The 8,638-nt window shown below is 40.0% G+C and overlaps 1 pseudogene; it reads left to right on the top strand.

The window, feature by feature from the left end:
- Nucleotides 1-3,655: 3,655 nt before the first annotated feature.
- Nucleotides 3,656-4,483, top strand: LOC112666941 (olfactory receptor 7A5-like; annotated as a pseudogene).
- The last annotated feature ends 4,155 nt before the right edge of the window (nucleotides 4,484-8,638 follow it).

Here is an 8,638-nt window from a genome sequence, read left to right as displayed (position 1 = left end):
CGTGATGCTGGAGTCCCATGATCGAGTCCCACATCAGGCTACCCGCATGGAGCCTGCTTCTCCCTCTGTCTGTGTCTCTGCCTCTCTCTCTCTCTCTCTCTCTCTCTCTTTCTATCACGAATAGAAATAAATAAAATCACGAATAAATAAATAAAATCTTTAAAAAAAATAGATCTGCCCTACAACCCAGCAATTGTCCTGCTGAGGATTTACCCCAAAGATACAGATGCAGTGAAACGCCAGGACACCTGTACCCTGATGTTTCTAGCAGCAATGTCCACAATAGCCAAACTGTGGAAGGAGCCTCAGTGTCCATTGAAAGATGAATGGATAAAGAAGATCTGGTTTATATATACAATGGAATATTACTCAGCCATTAGAAATGACAAAGACCCACCATTTGCTTCGATGTGGAGAGACCTGGAGGGTATTATGCTGAGTGAAATAAGTCAATTGGAGAAGGACAAACATTATATGGTCTCATTCATTTGGGGACTATAAAAAATAGTGAAAGGGAATAAAGGGGAAAGGAGAAAAAATGAGTGGGAAATATCAGAAAGGGAGACAGGACATGGAAGACTCCTAACTCTGGGAAATGAACTAGGGGTGGTAGGAAGGGTGGTGGGTGGGGGGTGGGGTGACTGGGTGATGCACACTGAGAGGGGCACTTGACAGGATGAGCACTGGGTGGTATTCATATGTTGGCAAATTGAACACCAATAAAAAATAAATTTATTTTTTAAAAAGGGGATCCCTGGGTGGCGCAGCGGTTTGGCGCCTGCCTTTGGCCCAGGGCGCGATCCTGGAGACCCGGGATCGAATCCCACGTCGGGCTCCCGGTGCATGGAGCCTGCTTCTCCCTCTGCCTGTGTCTCTGCCTCTCTCTCTCTCTCTCTCTCTCTCTGACTATCATAAATAAATAAATAAATTTTTTAAAGAAACGACAAATACCCACCATTTGCTTCGACGTGGATGGAACTGGTGGGGTTATGCTGAGTAAAATAAGTCAATGCGATAAGGACAAACATTATATGGTCTCATTCATTTGAGGTATATAAAAATTAGTGAAAGGGAATAAAGGGGAAAGGAGAAAAAATGAATTGGAAATATCAAAAAGGGAGACAGAACATGAAAGTCTCCTAACTCTAGGAAACTAACCAGGGGTGGTGGAAGGGGAGGTGGGCGGGGGGGGGGGTGGGGGTGACTGGGTGACGGGCACTGAGGGGGGCACTTGACGGGATGAGCACTGGGTGTTATTGTGTAAGTTGGCAAATTGAACACCAATAAAAAATAGATTTATAATAAAAAAACAAAAACAAATTAAAGGGCTGAGCTACAAGATGATAAAAAGAAAGAGAGACAAGACAGGAACTGATCCAGATTTAAAGGGATTAAAGACATTAAACAAAAAAAGGGGGAATTGAGGGAAAGGAAAATATCATTGAGGGTGCAAAACATGAGAGAGTCCTAACTCTGGTAAATGAACAAGGAGTGGTGGAAGGGGGGGTGGGCGGGGTTTGGGGTGATTGGGTGCTGAGCACTGAGGGGGGCACTTGGAAGGATGAGCCCTGGGTGTTATGCTATGTGTTGGCCAATTGAACTTCAATTAAAAAAATTAAAAGAAAAAAAAAGAAATGCCACTGATTTCTGGGCATTGATTTTGTATCCTGCCACATTGTCCAATTGCTGTATGAGTTCTAGCAATCTTGGGGTGCAGTCTTTTGGGTTTTCTATGTACAGTATCATGTCATCTGCGAAGAGTGAGAGTTTGACTTCTTCTTTGCCAATTTGAATTTCTTTCATTTCTTTTTGTTGTCTGTTTTCTGAAGGTAGGACTTCTAGTACTATGTTGAATAACAGTGTTGAGAGTGGACATCCCTGTCATGTTCCTGATCTTAGGGGAAAGGCTCTCAGTTTTTTCTCATTGAGAATGATGTTTGCTGTGGCCTTTCATAAATGACTTTTAAGAAATTGAGGAATGTTCCCTCTATCCCTACACTCTCAAGAGTTTTGTTTAGGAATGGATGGTGTATTTTGTCAAATGCTTTCCCTGCATCTATTGAGAGGCTCATATGGTTCTTGTCTTTTCTCTCGTTGATGTGATCTATCACGTTGAATGTTTTACAAGTGTTGAAGCACCCTTGCCTCCCAGGGATAATTCCCACTTGGTCATGATGAATAATTCTCTTAATATACTGTTGGATCCTATTGGCTAGTACCTTAGTGAGAATTTTTCCATCCATGTTCATCGGGGATATTGGTCTATAATTCTCTTTTTTTGTGGGATCTTTGGTTTTGGAATTAAAATGATGCTGGCCTCATAAAACGAGTTTGTAAGTATTTCCTCTCTGTCCTTTGAAAGAGATTTAGTAGAATAGGTATTATTTCATCTACAGAATGGGAGAGGATATTTGTAAATGACAAATCAGGTAAATTATTAGTATCCAAAGTATATAAGGAACATATCAACCTGAACACTGAACAAAAAATTAATCCAGTTAATATGTGGGCAGCAAAGATGAATAGACACGTTTCCAAAGACGTCCTGATGGCTGACAGACACATGAAAAGATGCTCAACATCACCATCATCATGGAAATAAAAATCAACTCTACCATTAGATATTAACCTCACACCAGTCAGAATGACTGAAATTAATCACACAGGAAACAAGAGATATTGGTGAGGATGCGGAGAAAGGGAACCCTCTTACACTGTTGATGGGAATGCAAACTGGTGCAGCCACTGTGGAAAATAGTATGAAGGTGCCTCAAAAAGTTGAAAATAAAACTACCATATAATCCATAATTTGCACTCCTAGGTATTTACCCAAGAATTTTTTAAATTCTATTAATTCTATTTTTAATACCAATTCAAAAAATAAGATTTAGCAGCATTTTCTATAATAGTTAAACTTTGGAAACAGGCCAAGTGTCCATCAGCTAATGAATGGATAAAGAAGTAGTAGCATATAAATACAGTGGAATATTACTTTTAAAAAGGAATGAAATCTTGTCACTTGCAGTGATATGGATGGACCTAGAGTATATTATTGTAAGCAAAATAAGTCAGAGAAAGATGAATACTGTATGATTTCACTTATATCTGGAATTTACAAACAAGACCAATGATCATGGGGGAAAAAAGAGACATAGAAGCAAATCAAGACATAGATCCTTAACTCCAATGAACACAGTGCTGATTGACAAAGGAAAGTGGGTGAGGGGATGAGTGAGGTAGGTAATGGGATTAAGGAGGGCATTTGCCAAAATGAGTAACAGGTGTAATGTGGAAATGTTGAATCACAAAATTGTACAACAGGGATCCCTGGGTGGCGCAGCGGTTTAGCACCTGCCTTTGGCCCAGGGCGCGATCTTGGAGACCCGGGATCGAATCCCACATCGGGCTCCCGGTGCATGGAGCCTGCTTCTCCCTCTGCCTATGTCTCTGCCTCTCTCTCTCTGTATGTGTGACTATCATAAATAAATAAAAATTAAAAAATTTGTACAACTGAAAGTCACATTACACTGTATGTTAGCTAATATGAATTTAAATTGAAGTTTAAAAATAAAGAGTTACAAATAAATAAATGAAAGCCATTTCCTTGAAAATTATTATGTTATTTTTCTACCTTCCTAGTAGTCATCTCCACCACATGGAACCAGGAAATGTTACACGAATTTCAGAGTTTCTTCTTCTGGGATTATCCGAGGAACCAGAACTGCAGCCCCTCATATTTGGGTTTTTCCTCTCCATGTACCTGATCACTGTGTCTGGAAATCTGCTCATCATTGTGGCCGGCAGCTCTGACTCCCACCTCCACACCCCCATGTACTTCTTCCTTGCCAACCTGTCCTTTGTAGACATGGTTTCACCTCCACCGCCGTCCCCAAGATGCTGTGGAACATCCAGACTCAGAACAAAATCATTAACTATGCAGGCTGCATCAGCCAGATGTATTTTTTTCCTACTATGTGCAGAGTTGGACGACTTTATCCTGTCCACAATAGCCTAAGACCACTTCATGGCCATCTGTCACCCCCTGCACTACATGGTTATCATGAACCCCTGGCTCTGTGGACTGCTGGTTCTAGTGTCCTGGATCATCGGTGTCCTGAATTCCTTATTACAGAGCTTAATGGTGTTGTGGGTGTCCTTCTGTACAGGCACGGAAATCCCTCATTTTTTAACTCAATCAAGTAATCAGGAATACTGTTCTGACATTTTTCTTAATGACATGGTGATGTATTTTATGACTGTGCTGCTGGCAGGTGGTCCTTTCACTGGGTTCCTTTACTCTTACTCTAAGATTGTTTCCCCCATACATAGAATCTCATCAGCTTAGAGCAAGTATAAAGCATTTTCTACCTGTGCATCTCTTGGTTGTCTCCTTATTTTACTCTAAAGCCTAGAAGTGTACTTTAGCTCTGCTGCTCCCCAGAGCTCCCACGCAAGTGCAGTGGCCTCGGTGATGTACACATAGTCATACCCATGCTGAACCCCTTCATCTATAGTCTGAAGAACAGAGACATAAAGAGGGCTCTGAAAAGAATCTTCGGGGTTCCAGTGATGCAGTGGCCAGTCATCCTGGGGCTGAAGATGTGCCCATGATTGAAAGACTCATAGCCTCAGAGCCAGAAATGCCATTCTTTGATCAGGCTGTGGAAGTAGAATCTGCTCCTTCTATTTATTTCCTGGAATTTCCATTTGTTTGAATTCAACTTCTCCATACCTTTAAGTAAGTCACTTATTAAGATTCTGCTCTGTCTCATATACAGACTCTTTACCCTTTTCCATTTTCATATATCCCTAATGGTTTCTCTAAACTTAGATCACAAATGCCTGGAAATTTTTTTTTAATTTAAATTCAATTAGCTAACATAAACTACCTACTTAGCTTCACATGTAGATTTCAATGATTTATCAGTTGTATATAACACCTAGTGCTCATCAAATAACATGCCTTGTTTAATGGCCACCACCCAATTACCCCATCCCCCACCCACCTCCCTCCTTCAACCCTCAATTTGTTTCCTATAGTTAAGAGTCTCTCATGGTTTTTCTCCCTCCCTAATGACTTCCCATTCAGTTTTCTCTCCCTTATCATATGATCCTCTATGCTGTTTCTTATATTCCGCATATTAGTAAACCATATGATAATTATCTCTCACTCATTGACTTCTTTCTCTTAGCAGAATACACTCTAGTTCTATCCATGTCCTTGTAAATGGCAAGTATTGCTCCTGATGGCTAAGTTGTATTCCATTGTATATACATATCACATCTCCTTATCCATTTATCTGTCAGTGGAAATCTCAGCTCTTAGTTTGGATATTGTGGACATTGCTGCTATAAACACTGGGGTGCAAGTGCCCCTTTGGGTCACTACATCTGTATCTTTGGGATACATACTTAGTAGTTCAATTGCTGGGTTGTAGGGTAGCTCTAGTTTCAATTTCATGAGGAATCTTCATATCGTTTTCCAGAGTGGCTATGACACTGTCCATTCTCATCAACACTATAAGAGGCTTCCCCTTTCTCCACATCCTCGCCAATGTTTGTTGTTTCCTGTCTTGTTAATTTTAGCCATTCTGACTGGTGTGAGGTATCTCATTATGGTTTTGATTTATATTTCCCTGATTCCAAGTACTGTGGAGCATTTTTTCATGTATATGTTAGTCATGTGTAGGTGCTCTTTGGATAAATGTCTGTTCATATCTTCTGCCCATTTCTTGACTTGATTGTTTTCTGGGTGTTTGGCAAATTCCTTATAGGTCTTGGAAACAAGCCCTTTATCTGATATGGCATTTGCAAATATCTTATTCCATTTCATAGATTGCCTCTTAGTTTTCTTGACTGTTTCTTCTACTTTTCAGAAGCTTTTATCTTGATGAAGTCCAAATAGTTCACTTTTACCTTTGATTCCCTTGCCTTTGGAGTCATGTTTAGCAAGAAATTGCCCTGGCCAAGGTCAAAGAGGTTGCTGCCTGTGTTCTCCTCTAGGATTTTGATGGATTCCTTTCTCACAGTTAGGTCTTACATTCATTTTGAGTTAATCTTTGTGTGTGTTATAGGAAAATGGTCCAGTTACATTCTTCTACATGTCTTTGTCCAATTTTCCCTGCACTGTTTATTGAAGAGACTATCTTTTTTCCATTGGATATTCTTTCCTGCTTTGTGGAAGATTAGTTGACCATAGAGTTGATATGTCATTTGCAAATACCTATTTGCAAATACCCATTCCCTAGGTTGCCTTTTAAATATTTATTTATTTATTTATTTATTTATTTATTTATTTATTTAAGAGAGAGAGAGAGAATATGAGAGAGAACTAGAGAGAGCATGAGCAGGGGAAGGGGCAGAGGGAGAAGCAGGATCCTCACTGAGCAGGTAGTCCAATGCAGGGCTCAATCCCAGGACCCTGGGATCATGACCTGAGTTGAAGGCAGACACTTAACTGATTGAGCCACCCAGTCCCTCTGTTGGTTGCCTTGGGTCCATTTCTGGGTTCTCTATTCTGTTCCATTGATCTATATGTCTGTTTTGTGCCAGTACCATTCTGTCTTAATGATCACAACTTTGTAGGATATCTTGAAGTCAGGCATTGTAATGCCCCCAGCTTTTTGTTTCCACAAAAGCAAAATTGAACTATGGAACTTCACCAAGGTTAAAAGCTTCTACACAGCAAAGAAAACAATCAACAAAACTAAAAGGCATTAGTTATATATATATACAATGGAATATCACTCAACCATCAGAAAGGATGAATACCTACCATTTACATTGATGTGGATGGAACTGAAGGGCACTATGCTGAGTTAAATAAGTCAATCAGAGAGAGATAATTATCATATGGTTTCATTAATATGTGGAATATAAGAAATAGTACAAGGGATCATAAGGGAAAGAGGGAAAACCGAATAGGGAAAAATTAGAGAGGAAAATAAACCATAACTCTAGGAAATAAACCGAGGATAGATGAAGGGAAAGTGGTAGGAAGAAGGGTAACTGAGTGATGGACATTAAGGAGGGCACAATGATGTGGTGAGCACTGGGTGTTATACTATATGTTGGCAAATTGAATTTAAATTTTAAAAAGAGAGAGGGAGAGACCTAATCCAGGTAAGTTCTCAGTCTTAGATTTGAAGAAAATTATAAATTGGAACAGAGATACGGTGATAGGAGATTCACACCTTGGGAAGGGGGCAATATTAGAGGAAAGGAGTAAAAAAAAAAAACAAAACTGGATTCACTTGACCTCTAACCTAGTCTTTTGGGAATTGAGGTTCATTAGGAAAACAATCTTTCTGTCCAGAGGACTTTTCCACTTGGGAATCATGTGCTCAGTGGTTGGAGTCACAAGAGGGAAATCCACCTAATGAGCAGACACGGAACTGTAATGTCTCCTCATCTCCAGTCCCTCACCCCCTGCAACCTTGGACGGTGAAGACCATGCTTCTTGTCTCTTCATTCAGAGTCCTAATTCTGGCTGGGGGCCAATGCTTTACTCCTTCCTGCTGCCTTGCTTGATGACAGAGCTTTAGTTCCTATCATCTGACATCCAGGGAGGAAGTCAGACTTCCACAAGGTGACCTTCCTGTCAGACACCCAGCCAGGTGAGTCCAACACCCCAGTGGACTGTAGACGAGAGGGTCAGAGAGAATGGAAGCCAAGAACATTGAATCCATCATCATCTGAGAGCCAATTCAACTTAGCCCAAAGTGAATGATCACTGTGTTTGTTGTTTTTTGCTTGATTAAATAATGTATTATTAGTGCTAATGTCAATTTCACAGGGTAACAGTTACTCACACTTTTGAAAGTCTTTCATATTCTTTATCATTAAATTACTTTTATAGCAATGCTAGAGAAAGTATGTTGAGAGTGTTAAACTGAATGTGTGGTACTATATCAGTTGTGATTTTGTTCCCTGGGTGACATTGATCACTGTTGGGAGCCAGCTTTGCCTGTCACACTGGAGAGGGGTGGATGGAGACCAGGGATACTCTTAACACCCTACCATGCACAGCACACACCCCACCCCAGAACAGGCTCTGGCCAGAATTTCCTTAGTGCAGAGACAGAGGAACCCTGAGTTAAAGACTATTTAGTATTTGGAACACAGCAGCCTTCAGGTTCTGCCTTCAACCTTGTAACACTCACTTTTCTGCCAGCAAATTCACAGTAAGCCCTTAGTTACCAGTTTCAAAGTTCCAAGTACAAAGAATGTAGAGCTCTAGAAATTTTACCCCTGGCTGCTGGGTGAAAGAGAGATTTCTTGTTTTCTTAAACCATCCCTCAGTTTCAGTGAACTTCATATTTTTGATACCATTCTGATTGGCTTTTATCATTATATACCCATTCATTATTCTGTCTCCCCCTCTCTCTTTTATTTTTAAAATATTATCAGCATTTCAAATGACTTCCTCAGAGCATTATTTCTTGATTGACTTTTGAAACATAATTTTACTATAAAAAAATTTTGCTTTTTATTTAAATGTCTACCTACTTACTCCTGAGTTTCTTGTTTTATTTAAGTGATGTTGCCACACTGTAAATTTTATGTGTAGTTCTCTTGACATTCTAATATATTGTATAGTTATACTTACCCTGAGGTTTAGTAAGATCTGAGAGATGGT

Source organism: Canis lupus, chromosome 20, assembly GCF_003254725.2.
Source record: "Canis lupus dingo isolate Sandy chromosome 20, ASM325472v2, whole genome shotgun sequence".
Lineage (NCBI taxonomy): Eukaryota > Metazoa > Chordata > Mammalia > Carnivora > Canidae > Canis > Canis lupus.
Note: the sequence above shows the minus strand (reverse complement) of the source record. Positions and strands in the feature narration are given on the sequence as shown.